A 21,888-nucleotide genomic window follows, 5' to 3' on the forward strand; every position below is an offset into this window, starting at 1 on the left:
TAACATCGGCTACTGATGCTGTCACAGCTATACCCAGAGGCCTGCCATGCGCAGGAGCCTTCCACACTCCTCTTTAATATCCACTCCCCCTTTTACAGATGTGGCAGGGAGGAGAAAAGAAAAAGTCACCGAGGTCAGCGAGTTAGAAAGTGGCGCCCCTGCACTGGGGACAGGGAGACTCGCATGACCTGGAGATGGGCACCTGCCAGTCCCTGGACTTCCCAATTCTCAGTTCCTTCCCTTCAAGCTGGCAGCCCTCCACTGCCTACACCTCCTCCAACTTCCCATTCTGTAGCTGTCTTTCTACTTTCTTGATATTATCCTTTTTTAAAAAATATATTTTATTGATTTTTTACAGAGAGGAAGGGAGAGGGATAGAGAGCTAGAAACATCGATGAGAGAGAAACATCGATCAGCTGCCTCCTGCACACCCCCTACTGAGTATGTGCCGACAACCAAGGTACATGCCCTTGACTGGAATCGAACCCAGGACCTTTGAGTCTGCAGGCCGACGCTCCATCCACTGAGCCAAACCGGCTAGGTTTGATATTATCCTTTGAAGTAGAAAAGTATTAATTTTTATACAGTCCAACTTATCCATTTGTTCAATTTATTATTTATTTATTTATTTATTTATTTATTTATTTATTTATTTATTTATGTTAATCCTCACCTGAGACATGCTGAAGGGAAGGGAAACGCTGATGTGAGAAACATCGATCAGTTGCCTTCCGTTCATGCCCCGATCAGGATCAAACTCGAAACCCCAGGACGCGCCCTGCCCGGGAATCAACTGGCCATCTTTCAGGACACAGGACACAGCCTCAACCGGCGGAGCCACCGGCCGGGTTTCTTTTTTCCTTTTGTTGTTTGTTTTGGTGTCACAGCTAAGAAACCACTGCCTAATCCAAGGTGCTGAACAGTTACGCCTGTTTTCCTCTAAGAATGTTATGGATTTAGCTCTTACACTTGGTCTCTGATTCATTTAGAGCTCGGTTTCTATGTGGTGTGGGGCAAAGGTCCGTATTCATTCTGTTACATGTAGATACCAGGTGGTCCCAGCACTAATTGTTCAAAACACTATTCATTATTCTTTACCTTGACACTCTTGTCTAAAATCAATTGACCATAAATGTTAGGGATTCATTCTGTTCTCTTGGTTCTACCCTCATGCCAATACCAGCCTTGAACACTTGTACACGTTTTGAAATTGGGAAGTGTGAGTTCTGCTTTTCCCAAACTGTTTTGACTATTCTGGATACTTTGCATTTCCATATGAATTTTAGGATCAGCTTGTTGATTTCTACAAAAGAAGTCGCTGGGCTTTTGATAGGGGTTACACTGAATCTGTGTATCAATTTAGGGAATACTGCCAACTTAACAATGTTAAGTCTTCCAATGCATGGATGTGGAATATCTTTCCATTTACTTGAGTTTACCTTTAATTTCTTTCAACAATGTTTTGTAGTTTTCAGTGTACAAGTCTTGTATTTCAAATTTATTCCTAAATATTTTATTATTTTTCATGCTATTATACGGAATTGTTTTCTAAATTTTATTTTTGGATTATCCATTGTTAGTCTACAGAAATACCGTATCATTTATATATTGATCTTGTATTCTGAAACTTGCTGAACTCGTATATATTAGTTCTAATAGTTTTTTATTAGATTCCTTAGGATTGTTACATGTAAGATCACATCATCTGTGAACTGAGATAGTTTTACGTTTTGCTTTCTGATCTGTATGCCTTTCATTTACCGCTCTTGCCTCACCGCCCTGGCTGGCGGTGAGTAGCAGTGGTGAGAGCAGACACCCTGCCCTCAGCCCTCTTCACCCAGCTCTGTGAGTTTTCACCACGCCCTCTATCAGGTCGAGGGCGTTCCTACCTTGAGGAGTGTTTTCATCGTGCAGGGAGTTGCACTGAAGGGATGTGCTCAGGTTTTTCATGTTACAGAACAAACATATCACCAGAAACCTAAGTTAACTTAGATTAAAACCCCTTGACATTACATTATATATTTGGATTAGTTTGAAGCGTCAGATGGAGCCAAATAAAAATCTATTTTAAGCAACTCAAAGAAAATAGCTTATTCTCTGGCTCCAAGAAAAAGATAAATTGTGATACTAAAGATACAAAAGAGACTGCTGGAACCTGAATCTTGGCCTCTCGCTTTCTCCCTGAACAACATGAGCTTCAGCACCCGCTCTGGCTTCTTTCTTCACAAACTACCGAACCCTGGGCTCCGTGCAGTCTCCCAGCCACTGAGCCCAACCTGCCAGTAGCACAGCCAGCTGGGGGCTCAGGCTCCTGGATCACCATATCCCACTCCACCAGCATCCAGGTGGCTGGGGTCCCGGGGTCTGACTGTGAGGATGGTTGGGGGGTCTGGCAGCATATGGGGGCATCCGGAGTAAGAAGCAGACTAAGCAATGCCTGAGTGACCACCTGGCCTCCTACTTGGAGAGGGTGAGGAGCCTGAAGGCTGATACTCAGGAGACTGGAGAGCATAATCCAGGAACACGTGGAGAAGGGACCCCAGGTCAGAGACTGGGGGCATTATTTCAAGACCATGGAAGACCAGAGGGCTCAGATCTTTGCAAGTTCTGTGGACAATGCCAGCATCATTCTGCAGATGGACAATGCATGTCTTGCTGCTGATGACTTCAGAGTCAAGTATGAGATAGAGTCGGCCATGCACCAACTGGAAAGTGACATCACTGGCTCTGAAAGTGTCACTTGGCTGCAGCTGGAGACAGAGATCAAAGCTCTCAAGGAAGAGCTGCTCTTCATGAAGAACCACGAGGAGGAAGCAAATGGTCTACAAAACCAGACTGCCAACTCTGGGTTGACTGTGGAGTTGGATGCTCCCAAACCTCAGGACCTCAGCAAGATCCTGGCAGACAGCAGGCCTAGTATGACGAGCTGGCTCAGAAGAACCGAGAGGAGCTAGACAAGCACTGGTCCCACCAGACTGAGGAGAGCACCACAGTGGCCACCTCGCAGACCGCTAAGATAGGCGCTGCTGAGATGACACCCCTGGAGCTAAGACAAATGGTTCAGTTCTTGGAGATAGACCTGAACTTGATGAGACCTCTGAAGACCAGCTTGGAGAACAGCCTGCGGGCGGTGGAGACACGCTATGCCAGGCAGATGCAACAGCAGGCGGGATCCTGCTCTACCTGGAGGCAGAGCTCCCCAGACCTGGGCAGAGAGGCAGCACCAGGCCCAGGAGTGCAAGGCCCTGCTGAACATCAAGGTCAAGCTGGAGGCTGAGATCACCACCTACGGCTGCCGGCTGGAAGCAGGGGAGAACTTCGGTTTTGGTGATGCCCTGGACAACAGCAACTCCATACACTCCATCCTAGAGACCACCACCACAGGATGTCTGGCAAAGTGGTGTCTGAGGTCAGTGACACCAAAGTTCTGAGATGTTAAGGAGGCAGCAGAAGTGGAGCACCCCTTGGGGGGCAGGAGGCCAATAAAAAGTTCAGAGATCATTGGGGGTAAAAAAAAAAAAAAGAAAAAAGAAAAGAAAAGAAATACCAGAGAAAAAGATGGATGTCCCCAAAACTTATGTAATTATTTAAACCTCTGCATAATAAAATGTCATGTGGAAAGCAAATAAAAATGGATTCAACACAACTGACAAAATCTTATGACCTAAACTATGTTCAGGGCTGATATGAAGACTGAGGGGCCAGAGGAGCTGCCGCAGGTGAGCATACTGGAGGAAAGACAGCTGGGCACCGGCAGGAAGGCTCCCTGAAGTTCCGCCCGCTAGGCCAGGCCCGTAACCAGTGAAGAGCCTCGCACAGTCCTGGCCCTCTCCCTTCTGCCTGTCATCCACCAAGAAGCATCCACTGCAGCTACAGGACAGAGGGCCCTCAACCAGCCTGGCTCTAGAGCGGCTGTGTGGAACTACCCCCCAGTGATAGGCACAATAAGAAAGATATTTTTGTTAGCTTAAGCCTGAGATTTGGGGCTCGCTTATTACTGCAACGTAACCTAGCCAAGTCTAACAGAGCAAATTACCATGTGAGGAAAATAGCTTAACTCCCTTTAAAAATGGAAATAACTTGCCCTAGCCAATTTGGCTCAGTGGATAGAGTGTCAGCCTACAGACCAAAGGGACCCGGGTTTGATTCCGGTCAAGGGCACATACCTGGTTGCAGGCTCCTCCCTAGCCCTGGCCCTGGTCGGGGCTCATGCAGGAGGCAATCAATCGATGTGTTTCTCTCACATCGATGTTTCTCTCTGTCTTTCCCTCTCTCTCCCACTCTCCCTAAAAATCAATGGAAGAATAGCCTCAGGTAAGGATTAAAAACAACACAAAAAAAGGCAGTAACTTATAAAAATAAGAAAAATTAAAATGACAATGCCAGTTTTAGTGGGGCTATAGGAAAATAGGAATGTATTCTAACACTGCTAATAGCCTTCATGGAAAAATCTGGAAATACAGAACAAGGCTGATAATAGTTACCGACCTCTAACCCAGCAGTCCCACTTTGGGGAATATGCCGCGAGCAAATAAACTCAAAGAAAAATAGCCTGAACAAAATGTTCATCTCAGTAATATTTATAACAACAAAGACTGGAGACAAGTCAAATGCTCGTGAACTGAGAAAACATGGTGAGTTGACAGAATGGATGCCACACGGCCATTATAAAGGACAAGCAGGTAAGCCGTTTTATATGCGAAACTGGGTGTAAGCAAAGAAAAGCAGAGTACAGCAGCACATAGACATTCATTTCACAAACTTTAAAGGCAAGGACTTCCTTCTCTCGGTATTTTCATTTTTGTAGCCCAGTGAGGTAGACGCTCAAATATTTGCTAAGTGACTGAATGTCTGAACCAACAAATGACCAACTGTGTGTGTGAGTGGGGGAGGGGGGTATACAAGGGATGGAGAAGACCGTGGTGACGCAGGGAGTCTCCTTAGCCTCATTTCTGTGAAGTGGCTTCAGTGGTCCATTTTAAGATGCATACATATTTGCACTAGGGAAAGGGAAATCATACTCATTCTTCACATAACAAAGCTGGATTCATGTTCAAGAGAATGGGTCATGCATGACTTTACACAAATAAAAACTCACTAAACTCCCAGCTCTCCAACACTAGGAAGGAGTCCTCAGCAGTGTTGCCTCTGAAGTTCAAGGAGAGGCTGGCAGGCCACCTGCCAGTGTTAGGCAGAGACAGAAGTGGGATCAGGCCCCCACAAGGTCGTGCCAAAATGCCAGAAGAGTGGTGGACACACAAAGAAGACTCATCATTCAGACACCTGGACGCTTTCTCAGTTGACTAATATTTGTAATCATAGAACCTCCTTCCATAACTATAAACACCATGTGTCTTCCTTTGGACTAGTAGTTGCATTAATGGGGAAAATTTACCAGAAATTTAAAGAGCAGTCATACTAAGTTGTCTTTCACCAACACTAAGCCATCTTTTTTAAAAAATATATTTTTATTGATTTCAGAGAGGAAGGGAGAGACAGAAACATCAACGATGAGAGAATCACCAATCGGCTGCCTCCCACACATCCCCCACTGGGATCCGAGCCCCAAACCCAGGCATGTGCCCTTGACCGGAATCAAACCTTCAGTCCGCAGGCCGATGCCCTGTCCACTGAGCCAAACCAGCCAGGGCTAAGCCACCTTTGAGTAACTCATCCCAGGTTTCATCACATGAATGGGGAGGGGGCTGGAGTCCTTCTCACATCTATTCCCACCCCCACCCTCCTGATACTCACTTCCTCTTCTCCACAATGTGAGGGTGGGCTAGATGAAAAGGGTCTTTGCAGTTCTGATCTCCACCACTCTAAATATGGAAAAGGATATGACCTCCAGTCACCAAAATCTAAAAAGCATGTATGAGCCACAGTTAAACACATTCAATAGCTGTGGCTTCTTCTGCCCCACATACGCAAGCCTTCTACGCTGATGGCCCAGGCAGTCACATTCAACAAAGACTCACTTTATGGCTCTAAAGAACAAATGTACATTGATTTGCCACCAAGTCAACCCAGGGGGAGTCCCAACACGTAAAGTAAAGCTGCCTGCCAAGGACAGAGCGGCGTTATTCCAACATAATTTTAGAATCCCTTCACACAAGCAGCATTACACACATATTCTCTCTCTCTCACTCTCTCTCTCATGGAGTTGGTGGTCAGGGCTGGAGAGCACATGAGGACGTGTCAGCTTATCACCGCCACTACCTCCCCCGTTCCCTTCAGGGTGTCCTGCATCCTACCCACAGTGCCTAACGAGTGACAGAGATGGCCACAGATACGACAGCGTGTCTGATGAAGCTGCGGGGAACTGGGCTGTCGATTCGGGCACCTTCATCTCATCTTCACTCCCTGAGCTCTTGGTGCAGCTCCACCGCCGCCAGCTACTAAGCTACATCAAACCCTTCCCGAGGATTCCTTCTCTCGGTCAGAAGCACTTGCCCAGTGGGATACTTCTTCCTTGAGCTGCAAATTTTCCAACTTAAGACACACACTTTAAGCCAGATGAGACAGAAAGGTTCTCCGGCAAAAGCAGAAGGGAAACTATAGAATGGATCGGGAGGCTGTCCTTTGTTCAGGCAAGAAAATGGGGGCATTCACAAGGGCAGGCGACAGGAGAAATGCTGACCCCTGAGAGCTGGCGGTCAGGAGGCCACCTCCGAGGTCTGCTGAAGCAGGTTCCCAAGATTCACAAAGGGCATATTAACAACTGCATGAGTCAGAGTGGCCTCGGGTCAACCACTTCAGCTCTTTCAACCCCTCCACTTTGAGGCAGTCCTTCCAGCGCAGGACTTCCTGTCACACAAAGGGCCTCTGTGGGCAGTTCCCGCTGCCTCTTTTCCTGCAGAGCGAGACACTTCGGAGGTTCTTCCCTCCCTCAGACTCTTTCTGAGCGCACCTCCCTGCTGAACCCTTGAGAAAGGACTGCAGGCCGGCGTCCCCCACCTGAAAGCTAGAGGCAGCAAGAGAGTAATACCAAAGAACACAGCGCTCCTGGGTAAATCCAGGTCTCTGAAATGTGCACCTGCGATTCTTTAACAAGACATGCTGGTGTGCCTGCTGAGTGGCCCAGGCACCTCACGCAAACTACTTAAGAGTCTGTGATTGATACTGCTTATCTGCAAAATGGATCCAATCTGCCTTCGAGGTTCTGAGGATCCAATGGCATCTGTCTGAGACCTGGCACAGGGCCAGTGTGGGGCCTTCAACAACCGGTCACAGTGCCAGGCTGATGATGGTGACTACGGGCCAGACTCCGTCAAACAGGCCAGGCACAAACACTGAGCATTCCCCTTCCCATGGGGTTGACAGACACGGACACAACCTCCTCTAACACAGAGAATGCAAGTATTCAAAGAGAATTCTGCACAAAATGCTATAGGAACAGACAGGGGGGTCCAGAAAGGGTGCACGGACTGACATTTCCATGGAACTCATGAGCTGGAGGGACAGGCACCTCAGGTAGAGGACCCTGCATGACAAAGAGAAGGGGGTACACACCAGTTCAGTGCAGGGTCACACAGGGCCTTGAGGCAGGTCCTAGGAAGTGGCTCTGGCTTCTAAGCAAAGGGGAGAGAGAATTTACAAAGGGCAGGGTGCCCATGGGCACATCGCTAGGTGCCAGCCTGAGTCACTCATTACACTGCAAGAAGAGAGACCTCTGCTCCGTCTAGCTACCAGCACGTGCCGCCCTGCCACCCACCACAAGGCTAGGAACTCACGCCCATCAGAGCTCTGTCAGGAAGTGAACGGCTCAAATACTTCTCAAGCAGTGCTATGAATATGTGCCTTTGAAGTTAAAAAAAGTCACACAAACCACAAAAGGATTTGGTTTTTAAGTAGGTGTCTATGCACTCAACTATGGTGCTACTTCCTCAAGAAACTATTCCGTTTCATTCAAATGTACAAGCTGGAGCCAACGTCTTCTGTTTTAGAGAAGGACATAGGGCCAGTTTGGACCTGGTGTGACAAACTGACGACTAGTTCTAACCTGACAGTGATTTTATTTTTAAAAAGTTCATATAACATGAAGGCCTATCCAATAATTTGAAAAAATAAACAGGGCATCTACTTATCAAGCAACGATCTAAAACTGATGAGCTAAAACCAAGCATAATATAGCAAAAGTTTCCCTTAAACAAGGAGAACAGAGAGAGCCCATGGTTTGAACTAGCTGTGACAGCTACCAGTTTTAACTTGTAAGCCTCATTCTTCCCGTTGATAAAATGGGGTAACCATGGCTGACTGACTGCTCAGGGAAGTTATAAGTCATCTAAATGGCACATTATATGTAAACGCCTAAACACACGAGGCACTCGGCAAATGTCCACCTACACCTGCTTGGCCCCATTACACTCCTCTCAGTCTCTCTGGCCATGACTCATCCCATAGGGCTCATGTCACTTCAGCAAACAAGACTTACATGCTCATTTCTCAGTTGTGCACTGAAAACTCCAGGAATACAAAACAAACGCCTGCAATATTAAGCTTCCTATATTTTTTTTCATGATGCTACCTGCCTAATATACATTTCCAGTTACCAGGTTACAAAGAAGAAAAATTTATGCTATTTCTATTTATGATACAACTAGGGGCCCAGTGCACGAATTCATGCACCTTGAAAAGACACTGTGGGCCGCAAGACTGTGGAGGGCACAGGGATGGGTCTCGGCCCATCCTCCGTGGCCCCGCCCGACCCCTCCTGCCGTGGCCCCCAGTTCCCTGTCTGCTGGCAGCCCCGCTCCCCCGCCACTGCTCCCACGCACTGACAGCACTGGCCCCACTCACACCCGCTGATGGGAAAGGAATTCAAGAGTGCTGTGAGTCGCAGCTGCTGCCCTGATTGCCCTTCAGGAGCAGGGGGAGGTGAGAAGCCCTCAGGGGCGATCAGGACCAGCAGCTGCCGCTTGCACCCACTGACAGCGAAGAGCAATCGGGACCGGCACCAGGCGCCGGAAGCAGGTACGAGCAGCAGCTCTGGCGCTGGCTGTGGGTGTGAGCAAAGCCGTCACCGGCAGCAGGTGCGAGAGGCGGCTGCCAGCTTCGATTGCCCCTCAGGAGCAGGGGGAGATGGAGAAGCCCTGAGGGGCAATCAGGGCCTACAACCACAGCTTGCACCCACTGACAGCAACAAGCAATCAGGGCCGGCACCAGGTGCCAGTAGCGGGTGCGAGTGGTGGCTCTGGCACCAGCAGCGGGTGCAAATGGGGCTGGCACCAGCAGCAGACGCAAACATCAGACAGGACTGTGGTGCATGGGAGCAAAGAATTTTCAGTAACCACCAAAGGCTGGCCCCAATGACAGCGACCGGCACCCCGCCTTGGTCTGGTGTCCCCGCTCACCTGCTCTACCATCCCCCTATGGCCGATGCCTGCCATGTTTCGCATGCACCCCTTGGTGGTCAGTGCATGTCATAGCAACCAGTTGTTCAGTTGTTCTGCCATTAGGTCTATTTGCATATTAGGGTTTTATATATATAGATGCCCAACTAGCATAAATATTATCTAAGAAACCCTGAAAATGGCTTGGTTACTATCTTAACTTCAATTATAATACCAAACACAGACATAAACATACATATCACATACAAGTACATGCACAGACACCCCCCATGCCTCCCACACTCTCTCTCTCTCTCCTTCTTTCCTCATACACCCTTTTTTTCTTGCTCTCTCTCTCTCTCTCTCACACACACACACAGCCTTTCCTTAATAAAACAGTTGTCAATTTGGCTGTCTTAATTAAGAAATAGCCTATGTCCCAAAATTTTAAACATTTCCAATAAAATATATAATTTATTCTGAAAAACTGGGTAAAATGCTAAGTCAAAACAATGTTTATTATTTTATGCATATTTTCCCCAATATTCTAAAAACATTTACTTTCCGAGTTCCAGAAACCTTGCTAAGAGCTGGGGGAAGGGAGTGAAATAAATCCATCATAACACAGGGCTCTGCAGTCCATGAGCGCACAGTATAGCAGCAGGAAAGATAAGTCAAGGTCACATCTGACTAGGCTGGGAGGGAGGGAGGGAGCGAGGGAGGGAGCAAGGGAGGGAGGAGGAAGGAGAAGCCTGCTGCCTGCAGCCCAGTGAGTGTGAGTTTGAGGTGCCCCAGCTGGAAAGACAGACTGAGTGCACAGATACTCTGTAGTAGCTAAAACACCAAACACTTTAGCTTAATTAAAAAAGCATGCTTAAGAGTGGTGTCTGCCCAGAAAAGAAGTCTGGAAGGCATAGCCAAAGTGTGTGAATTCTTACACTCAACAAAATGTAATGAAGGCGTGTGATGTGCCAGGCAGAAGGGGTACAGGGGTGAAGGAGAGTGGGAAAGGCCCTGCTGACGGTCAGGCCCAGAAGACCTGAAGACAGACCAGTAAGGAATGTAGTGGCAGGTGGGGTGAGGGTTGGGGCACACAGTGGTCAGGAAGATTTTCCTGAGGAGGGGACATCTGAGCAAATACTTGAACAAATGTTAACTTTTCCCCCTTCTCTGGATGGTGGAATATGTGAGTTTTGGGTTTTTCTTTTTGCGTACCTGTATTTCTTAATTTTTCTACCCTAAGAATATACTAGTGAAGTTTTTTAAAAAGATATTTTTATTGATTTCAGAGAGGAAGGGAGAGGGAGAAAGGCAAAGAAACATCAATGATGAGAGAGAATCATCGATCGGCTGCCTCCTGCATGCCCCACACTGGATATCGAGCCCGAAACCCAGGCATGTGCCCTGACTGGTAATTGAACTGTGACCTCCTGGTTCATAGGTCGATGCTCAACCACTGAGCCACGCCAGCCGGGCCTAGTTACTTTTGAAAATCTAAAAGGAAAATAAGGCACCACTAGGCACCTTCCACAATTTCCAAAGCATGAAATTCAAGCTTTTCCGGTAAAGGAATTCAAGTTCCTTATCTTCAGGTTACAGATAACTGGCTTGGGTATCACTTACATTCACTCAATCCCAGTGCCCACATGCCTTTCAGTCTGTCCTACAAAGTCCCCAGGCAACACCTTCATGGCTGTGCGAGAACTAGTAGGGCCCATGGCTCCGAGATATGCACACCCATTTCCTAGGCGACCTGCTTCTTCCCTGACTTTACTTCTCCAGTACAGACCTCTCCCTGGAGCTCCAACTCCCACATAACCCAGCCACTGGCTCAGGACCCACTCCTGGGCATTTGAGAGACGTCTCAGACGCACTGCCCAACACTTACTTTCTGCTCCCCCAACCACGCACTCATGGGCTTCTACCCTAATCTTTCTCCTTCAGTAAACAGCTCCATCATCTATGCAGCTGCCCAGGACTCTGCCCGGGCGTGATCCCTGACTCCTCTCCTTCCCTCACACCCGACATGCCATCAGCTCCACCTTGAAACAGGGCCAGACTGTGGCCACCTCACACTACCTCTGTTCAGCCACCTGGTTCAAGCCACCAAACTCAAAACTTGCCAAGAGCTCTCTATCATACTTTCCTACCCTTCCCTCTCTGACCTACAAGACCCCATGCTATCTGGCCCCAGCTTCCAACTTCAGTCTCAGCTCCTTCCAATCCTGGCTCCCGACTCCTCCAGCCACCGTGACCTTCCTGTGGGTCACCAAGTGCACCAGGCTTAGCACCAACTTTGCATTGGCTACCCCTGTGCCAGGAATACCCTTCCTCCAACATCTGCAGGCTGTGCTGCCTACCTTACATCACCAGACATCTGCTTACACATCACCTTCTTCTGAGGAAAGCCTCCCCTAATCCATCCCCATTCCTCTGACACTCTGCCCTAACACTTACCCCACAGGCCAACTTACATACTGTCTCTTTCCACTCACCAGAATGCAAGCTCCTGAAACACCAAGTCCTTGTTCAACTTGTATCCTTAGCATTGATGTATAACAGGCATACAATAAACATGTCTGGAATGAATGAGTCAAGGAATGTGCTAGGCTCTGGAGCAAACACACAGTGTGACAGAACAGACTTCTGTTTTCAGCAGCAAGAAAAAGCAGGTATCTTAATGAGTCTCCTGTTGCAAAATTTAAAAAGCTGAACAAAATATATTTACATCACTGAGTTGGCATAAAATAAAGAGAGATAGAGACACTAAAAACACAAATTTAAAGAAGTGGCCACAGAATAAAAGTAGATAAATCAGGTTTCTTTCTGAAATAACAAAGGGAGAAAAGAAAAATTAATAGACGTGGAGAAAAAGTGAAATCTAACTTACATCTAATGAAGTTCCAGAAGAAGATGATGAACATCAAGAATGGGGAAGAAGCACTATCTAAAGATAATTTTTCAGACTAAACCACAAATCAAGGAAGCCCAATGAACTCAAGCAAGATTTTAAGAGAGATCCATACCAAAATTAAAGCAAAACTATAAAACCTCAAAGTTATGGAACAGATCATAAAAGCAGTCAGCAGAAAGGTCACAAAGAATGGCACCTGAACTAAGAGCAAAAGTCAAAGTCAGAAGACAATGGAATCATATATATTATATGCTGAGTAACAATGACTGCCAACTAAGAATTCCATACGCAGCAAAACCAGTTTTTAAGAACAAAGAATTCGGCATTTTAAGACAGATAACATATATACCACACCAAAAAATCTTCACAGAAAAGGAAATTTTAAAGAATATACTTTAGGCAAAATGAAATAATCTGAGGTGAAAAGCTTGAAGCACAAGAAAGATGGTAAGTGAATATACTGGTAAATATATGGATAAATCTAAACAGCATTGACTGCATGAAACACAACATCTAATTTTCAGAATTAAACAATTCAGGAAAGAAATACTGGACAAGTTGGAAGGAAGTGTGGAGTTAAAAGGATTTAAATCCTTTCATTAGTCAAGGGAAAAGTAAAGACATTACTTTAAATTTTGTTAAATGTGTTAAAATATCTAGGATAGCTACTAAAGAACTAGACAGAATTTAATTTCTAACTTAAGAAAAAACAAATGCAATGAAGGGGGTGAGGGATAACAATAGGATTCAAAACAAAAGAAGGCAAAAAACACTTCTTAAGTTACATAAATATCTAACCACTATGTTGTACACCTGAATCTAATATAATATTGTATGTCAACTGTAATAAAAAATAAATAAAAAGAATCTAAAAGAATTTTTTTTAACTCACCAGAAAAACTATAGCAACTAGAAGGCACCAGAACAAGAAAAGGCTGCATCTCTGCACTACCATGCCTGTTTACACTGCACTAGCGGTATTAGCCGCTGCAATAAAGAAAACAGTAAAAAGTGTAAGAATTAGAAAAGAAAGAAAACATCCTTATTTGTAGCTGATAGGGTTTTAGCAAGCCTGATGGACAGCTGGGATTTCAGAGCTACAGTGCTGGGGGCTCTGTGCAGTGGGTCTCATTTACGAGGGAAATACCATTGTAATCCTCACTTGACAGATAAAGACACTGAGACTCAGACAGGTGGAATATCTTGCCCAAAGCCCTCTGGCAAGTAAATGACTACTTTTGAAATTAAATCTCTCTGTCCCCAACGCTTAACCACTACGCCTGCCACAGAGTGAGAGAGAAGTGATGAGGACACCACCTACACTCTCCCAGACGCAAGGATGACTGTGACTACAAGTGCAGTGGAGCACAAGGAGATACTGACCTGAAGGAAGCCAGGGAAGAGAGCCTGAGGCAAGATCTGAAGCTCGCAGGGAATGAGTTTCTTCAGCATTTTGACTTTTCTAACAAAGACATCATGGACCGGATAAATAGGCTGGCAAAGCTTTTCCATGTCTTTCCCAATGCCAGCTGGAATCCATTTGTTGACCACTGCTTTCAAATCACTTGTCTGCACCTCTCGGCTCATGATGTCCATCATCTTCTGGATTTGGTGGACCTGCTGATGCTGAGCAAAGAAGTCTTCCGAATCTGATTGTAGCTTTTTTCAGTATAACCCACACGGAGCAGATGAAGGAACTAACCACCAGTAGTCTTGACATCAATATGAGCTTCGTTTGCCATTTTTTGACCATGGAGCACATTCTGTCACGAATAACATCCATGCGATGAAAATTAGGTAGTGTTTGCCCTGAACAGCCTCAGTAATTGACTTGACTTTTCTAAATGCAACTTCATAGTTCTGAAGATCAGCTAGACTCACTTCAAAAACACGACTCTTGTCCAGCTGGGGTGGCTCAGTGATTGAGCATTGAACCAGGAGGTCACAGTTCAATTCCGGGAGGGAGCATATGGCTGGGTTGCAACTCAATCCCCAGTTGGGGCATGTAGGAGGCAGCCAATCAATGATTCTCTCTCATCATTGATATTCTTCTCTCTCTCTCTTCCTCTCTGAAATCAATAAACATATATTTTAAAACACACACACAACATGACTCTTGAGCCAGGCAAGTGTAGCGCAATGGTTAACTATGGACCCATGAACCAAGAGGTCACTGGTTTGATTCCTGGTCAGGGCCTATGCCCAGGTTGTGGGCTCAATCCCCAGTACGAAGCATACAGGAGGTGTTTTCATGTCATGTCATGTCACACCAATCTTCCTTGGAAAATGAATGGACTACTTCCTTATTGGCTCCCCTTTTGCTGCCTTCTGTAAGGCACTTGTTCTTCTTGGGGGGGGGGGGGGGAGGAATACTCTTTAATTTTGGAAACAAATAAAAAGGGGGGTTAGGAAAGGAAGCACCTTAAGCAATGCTCTCTTGAGACTTCTTTTCAAGACCCCAGAGTCTTCACAGGCATAACTTGGGCTCAAAAACATTTCCTTTCTCAGAGCCAAGAATGGCCAGCAAATAGTAGGGATTAGAGCAGCCGTGGGCAAACTACGGCCCGCGGGCCGGCGTTTGAAATGAATAAAACTATTGAAAAAAAAGACCGTACCCTTTATGTAATGATGTTTACTTTGAATTTATATTAGTTCACACAAACACTCCATCCATGCTTTTGTTCCGGCCCTCCGATCCAGTTTAAGAACCCATTGTGGCCCTTGAGTCAAAAAGTTTGCCCACCCCTGGATTAGAGGACGGGGAGGGTGGGGAGATTAGTGCTGAGAGTAAGGCACTGCCCTGCTGGTGTGGCTCAAGCGGCTGAGCATCGACCCATGAACCAAGAGAATGAGGCACTGGTTCTTGCAGACCGCCATGCTGCTGCTCAGAGAGCCAACAGGCTCAAATATGCCATGTTCTTCCTGACCTCCCTGCCTCTGCATATATTGTTTCCTCCATCTCTCGTGTGACTGAAAACCCCTGTCTCCCAAACACACCTGTGACGTTTTCCCAGCTTCCCCCATTCTTCACGGCTGAATGAGGTCCCTATAACTCTAGATGACTCATCACCCCCATCTACTCCACTGGACTGTGAGCTTCTCCGAAGCAAGAACTCGACAACCATGGATCTCAGGGCCGCGCACAGTGCCTGACACAGACTGACAAAACAGAGCTTCTTCTTCTTCTTTTTTTTTTTAGAAAGTAAGTATCCATCTGTATAAATAAATGTATACTGTATTTAAGAGGCAGTAAGACTCTTTCCATTCTCATTTCTTCTTTCTTTCATTATGTGGAGCAGCAGGTAGAAAGATCTCTCCAAGGTTGCCTCAAAGCCCAGAGGAGCAAATGTTCTGGTAGACCTGGGGCTCTGCTGATGGGGGCCGGGCCACATGGGAGCAATGCTGGCACCAGGCCCGGTCACCTCTGTACCACTCATTCATGGTCTGGTTGGTGATGGCCAGGTATAGCGCAAAGCACAGGAAACCACCCAGGAGGAAGCTTGGTACAACAAAACCCAGAATGAAGACTATCCTTGGGAAGGTCAGGAAAGGTACTGGCAAAGACGGTGTCGGTAACTTGGAAGTATCCAACATCATCAACATTAAGTCTCCAGGTACAAGTCTGACACCACCAACAACTAGACTAGAAACACAGCACACACAACGACGGTGGTGGCAGCTGAGGCATCCACCGTCAAGAGGTAGATGAGGAAGTACCTGGCATTCCAGGCCCGGATGCACAGTGATGGGAAGGACAGTGCACACACTTGGCCACACACTGCAGGGCCTGGATTGCAACTGGCACACAGGTGACACCCAAAGCTGCAGCAGTCCTCACTGCTCCAGGAGGCTGAGTCTGGCTCCAGGAGCGACCAGCTGCACCATGCTGGTGCCTCCACGGCATTCTCTAGAACTCTTTATTTTTAAGAAAAATCTCTCTCCAAAGCCCTTCGTGCTTGAGGTAGCTCATTATACACCTACGCCAAATGGTACTCACTTAGTTTAGAAATTAAATGAAAAGAATGAATGCACCCATGCAGAAAGGAACAATGGATCCAGCCAGCCGGCATCCAGGCGGACTGCCCCTCCAGGCTGTGACCTAATGGAAACGAGCCCGGAGCTCGCTCAGGTGCCTGCGTGTCCCTGCATGTCCATCGGTGAGAGCAGTCAGGTGGCGGGATGATGACAGCTCATAGAAACCTCACATGATGATTTTTCATCAAGATGACAACTTCTACCATCCCAAATCAAACTCTTCAACGTCAGCAGTTTACTGGATGCACCAAAGAATAAATGAAATGCCTTACAGTTCAACATTAAATACACAAAGATTTCTCCTCCCAAAGTGATCCTGCTGCTTGCCTGCATGGCCTCATGGTCTCATACATAACATTGTCAGAGGTAAATTAACAAAGTCAATAGGTATTTCGTCATTAGTTCACTGTGCCCTGTGCTATTTTTTTCTTTATATGTCTTTTATTTATGGAAAAGAACCATAACGAGAGCAATTCATTGTTCCTAAATTGCCCTGTGCTTCATTTATTTTGCTAAACTAGCAGTAGCAATATGTGTCAGAAACTTGAGAATCAAAGACAGAATTCCAAACTGGGAAGTGCAACATTTAGCTTGTCAACTACATCAACAACATCATGTCAAGTAAGCATTTTTCAGCAAAATCATTCTCCCCTGATCTCCCTCAAGGACTCTGCTGCAGAACAAATCCGATGGGAAGCAAGACTGAATATGAAATTTAGTCTTCACGTTAACAAAAAGAAATTTTAAATCCTGTACTATTGTGATGGCCATTGACAAACATTTCAAATTCAGAATACGTCCTGTTAGATTCTTTAAGTCATCCAGAAATAGAACAATATGCTTTGTGAGACCACATCAAGATTCATGTCTTATAATTCACGAATGACAGAGTCTAATGAGAAAAAAATTTAGGCCAGATTCCCAGGACTGAAGGAAACGTTAAATAGACAGCTACTCTGTCATTTGGTATCAAGGCAGAACTGTGAGATGCAAATGCATTTAGACCAGCCTGGGGACACATGACTGTAGTGCCTTCAAAAGCAATCTCTACAGAAGAGACCACTGCAACTCACTCGCTCATTCACTCAGACCTCTTTACCCCGCTCTAGGGCCTGGATCTACCTGGGATACTGGGAGGCGTTTCTTCAACCTAGAGGAGGTTCTAAGGGCACCCTACAGGCCTGGAGAGAAGGCCTGAGCAGAGTGGATGTGAGGAAGACCCCGATGACACCACCAGCACAAACTCTGGTCCAATAGCAACCTGTCCTGCAGCCAAGTCAGCACCACATCCCCCCTCAGATCTTTAAATTTCACAGGCATACCAGAATACACACTAATGTGGGCAGAAGCAAGGGGCAAGGAGGAATATCAAATATTACTTACTGACTGGGACAATTATATATTAATGACATATTTATATATACATATTTATGCATATATGTTAAGAAGGCCAATTATATATTAAGTAAAGGAAGTCAGTTAAAATATTCTATACTTAACATGTACTGAAAATATAGGGTGCCCCCCCCAAAAAAGGTATACACACTTTAACAGCTGTTAATTCATTTAATTTTCACTCCTTTTCAGGTTTAACTGATTTGAAATAATGGGTGAAGCCAGACTAAAGCTTTGAAGAAGTAAAATTTATCCTAAAGTGCCACTAGACTTTTTTTTTTTTAATGGGGATACATAAAAGATAAAGTTTAAGGTACAAACCCAGCAACAATCAACAAACTGAGGGCACACAAATACCGAACGAAATGATTCTTGATGTTTGCGATTCCGTTGTTTCATGTTATCAGCAATGGCTGGACCAAAACGGTCATAAGTTTGAAAACAGGCATTGACAAAAAAAATTATTCACTTCTGTAGCTTCTTTTAAGCTTTGAAAAAGAACTGTATGTTAATAACCACTGACTTTATAATCATTTAAAGTGTGTATATTTTTTGGGACACCCTGTATATAAGAATGATTGGGGAACAAAGGTTACTGGATTATGGGAGCAGTGAACTTTCTCCATCCCTGAAGCGGGCTCCTCACCTTCCTTAGCCGGATGGGTCCTCTGGTTCACCAAATGCAAGTGGCTTCTCCGAGGATACTGACAGCACAGACGACCAGAACACCAGGAGGGAAGACACAGCTCCAACCTATTACATAAAAACAGTGCTCATGTTTCCTCCTTCAGTCTCAGGTTTTATACATTCGAATAGGTATAAAGTTATTGACCACAACTTTAAGTATAATTAAAATATTTAAGAAAATGCCTGTTTTCCTACAGTACATTTGTTTCAGAAATTCTTCAAGGCATGTATACTCTATACACTTCAGAAAATACGAATAAGTGCTTTCCATGAACCTCCCCCCAAGGCATTTTAAGGTGACTGGACAGAAGGAGCCACACTGAGGTCTAAGAACAGTCACCCACTGTTCTCAGTACGCCTCTATTTGCATCTAATTCCCATACTTGACTTTCAGAAAGATTCAAATTTGATTTTTAGGAGAGACTATTTGTAACTGATTCTGGAAAATGGTGGGTAAGTTCCGTTTTTTTATAAATTTAAATCATTTCCTCCTTTCTTTGTATCATAATGTATTGTTTTATAGTCTGAAAACCTGGGTCGGTGCAGACTTAGTAAGGTTAGCAAAACTTAGAGTGGTCAGTATTCCCTAACCGGGGCTGAAATGCTCCCAGAGTTCAGGCTTTTCCTTTCACATCCTGAGAAATCTATTTCAAAGAAAAATCGAATTCCTTTGTCTGTTTCTTTTATTAGTTGTGATTTTATTAAGTTTGGATTTCTCATCTAGCAGTTAGTCATATAGCGAGGTTCATTTATAACAGTAACAGTTAAGACCTACTTTACTAGGGGAGAAGAAAAACTCTATTTCATAATCTCTCTCAGAGGAAGAAATTTCAATGCTCTTTGTGGCTTGAGGTAATTCAAGTACACCTATGTCACTTAAGAAAATCTATAATAATAAAAGCATAATATACTAATTAGACCAGACGACCTTCTGGATGAAGCCGGGCTGCGAGGGAAGCCCGTGTCCCAGGTGCCAGAGGGAAACCAGTGCCGGCAGCCGGGGAACGAAGGTCTACTCTTGTACAAATTTCGTGCATCGGGCTTCTAGTTATTAAATAAAAGCTGAGTATTTGAAAATGAAACAAATAAAAATGGACTCCTCAGAAGAAAAGAGCCATTTTTAACCTAGTACTATTAATCTTGAGATCATGTGGATAATGAAGATAAAGGAAAGGCCAATGACTCACGCGTCAGGAGCCTTGGGTTCTAGACTATCTCAGCTACCAAGCTGTGTGACCTTGGACAAGTCAACAAGGCATTTTGACTCTTGGTCTTAATTCTTTTGTTTAAAAATAAATAAAGGACTGAATATATCGACTCCAAGAGCATCACAACTTTAAATACCATGTCCCCACCTTTTTAATTATGCCACCAAATAAATAATAGAAGTATGTGGCTGGGAAAACAAAACACTACCGATGTATAAAAAGAAAGGGGGGAGGCTAACATTTACTACTGGCTTAAATCTCGGACCTGCAAGACACGCTTTGGTTGGAAGTTCTACTACTTCTTTATTATTTTCATAAATGAAGCAGTTAAAGTTCATCTAGAATTCAGTAAGATATCGAATTAAATAAGAAAGAATTGAAGGAAATGTTCAGAATTACAAGAGCAAGGGCAAAACTGATGGACATGATTAAGGTCTGAGAGAAATATTATACATTTGGGGGAGTTCTAGAAAACAGAAAGTATGCCGCTCTAACAGTATTAGACATATACAAATCACGCCAGGGAATGACCTCACAAGAAAATATGCTTCTTGTGGGGCACAGACTGTACCACATGGCACTTTCTGGAGAACAGAAAGAGGAGGCTGCCTCTCCAATGTTCACAGCACTAGGTGATCCAATAACACATTCACTCAGCAACGGTCACTCCCGTTTATCAGGATTAGAGATACCCCCTTCCTCCCCACCCCCCTGCAATGACAGTGCTGCATAAATACAGGGGAGGGGGAGGGGGAGGGAGCCATCATTTTTCAATTCTAGAATAAGACTTCCAAGATAAGAAACAGATATGTATATAAAGCTGCTCAGTTACTAAAGCAATAAAACTTTTACATGTTGCTATCTAATAAAAATAAAAGCAAAGTGTCTAGTGACAGCTGTCGGATGGGACAAGGGCACAGGGTCCCGCTGAGAAAGCGCTGGCTGAGGAGGAAGGCGGAGGGGACTGCAGCAGCGCACGCTAATTCTGGCTGGGAGTCCAGTCGGGAGTAGACTGGCATAAAACAGCAATTACAGACACCGGGAAAAGCTAATTTACCCGTTTTCTCTCACAAGTTCCACTTACATGCTGTAGATTAGATGAGGCTGTTAAGAGAGAAAATGGCAGCATGTAATGACCATAATGCTGAAAGTAGAGGGGTAACAGTTACCTCAAGTAACTCATTTAGCTACCCAGTAAGAAAAAAACACAGCTAGAAACATGGAACTAGCCTAAAAAACATGCCAATGTTTCCAATTTATCCCCCCTATATTGAAATGAAGCATGCACATATGTTCGAAAACCAGAGTAAAAATTATAAAGCACAATCCTTCATTTGTTTAGGCCAAAATCTATACACCAAGAAAATCAAACACTGACGTTTTCTGAAAGCATTCTGCAGAAAACATTCCACACTGCGTAGTTAATATTTAACGTCCTAAACATTTCTTTAGAAGCTGTAAAACTAGGTGAGCTAAAAAGGTAAGATTTCTGTGAAAACAATCACTCAGGAAAAAAAAAATAATGAAAGAAAATTTACTTTCAAAAAGGTCTACCTTAAAGGAAATGTCCACCTTAAATAGCACACTCACGTTTCTCTGTCAAATGCTGGCTTCCACTGCCTAACTCTGCAGCTCAGCTTCGGTACCTGCCTCCTTGCAACCCTGCTGGTATGTCTGACCTCGGCTCCCAGCGGAATCCCAGCCCATTTCATCATTTCCTGTTGGCTGCCGACTCCTTGCAGCTGAGATAAGGCCAGTCCCTGCACTGCTGCATTCATCCTACAGCACAGGCTTCTCAGACTGCAGCCCAGGGCCTTCTGGAACCATCACAAAAGAGCTTTCTTTTCAGAAAGTGACCAAATAGAAATATTGGTCTTCTTGGACAATCAGAGCGACACGAGGTCTGAGAACAAAAGTCCTAATACCCCCCCCCCAAAATCAAGTTGGAGTGTATACATTAACTTATACCATATGTGATAGTCTCAGAACTCTTCTTCTGAGGAGAAAAAGACTTGCTCTGTATCTAAGGAGCCAGGCGGCACAGGAGTTAACGTGACAAGGACTTACTTGCATGAGATTATCTTACACTGTCCCTACTTCTCTCTGACTCCACACACCAAAGCAAAGCAGCTTGTTAGTGGGAAATGCAGGCTTACTGCTGCAGACAGGCAGGGGACCGAACCCGTCTTCCCGGAGCACGCACAACTGACTCCCAAGAACCGGGGCCCTCAAATACACAAATGTAAACACCAAACACAAAAACTCCTTACCTCCTAGAGTTTTACAAAGAATTGAAAGTAGAGGGGGAAAAATAAAA

General features: G+C 45.1%; 1 protein-coding gene and 1 pseudogene across 12 annotated transcripts in view; one reads left to right on the forward strand and one right to left on the reverse strand.

Annotated features, from left to right (window-relative positions):
* PACSIN2 (protein kinase C and casein kinase substrate in neurons 2) overlaps nucleotides 1–21,888 on the reverse strand; it is a 114,475-nt gene that overhangs the window by 46,511 nt on the left and 46,076 nt on the right. For 3 of the 11 annotated variants that reach the window (XM_081083455.1, XM_081083449.1, XM_081083450.1), the window contains exon 2: nucleotides 18,323–18,429. The exons of 2 other annotated variants lie outside the window; for them this stretch is intronic. The gene's annotated coding sequence lies outside the window, so the exon portion shown is untranslated. Of the gene's footprint in view, nucleotides 1–13,629; nucleotides 14,316–18,322; nucleotides 18,430–21,125; nucleotides 21,255–21,888 lie in introns of those variants that run through there. 6 more of the 11 variants (XM_081083452.1, XM_081083458.1, XM_081083453.1 and 3 more) reach the window with 5 other exon arrangements.
* Nucleotides 2,191–3,439, forward strand: LOC308514031 (keratin, type I cytoskeletal 18-like; annotated as a pseudogene). The gene has a single exon. The product of its transcript is annotated as a keratin, type I cytoskeletal 18-like (transcript).

Source organism: Myotis nattereri (assembly GCF_964212035.1).
Source record: "Myotis nattereri genome assembly, chromosome: 2".
NCBI classification, from domain to species: Eukaryota; Metazoa; Chordata; class Mammalia; order Chiroptera; family Vespertilionidae; genus Myotis; species Myotis nattereri.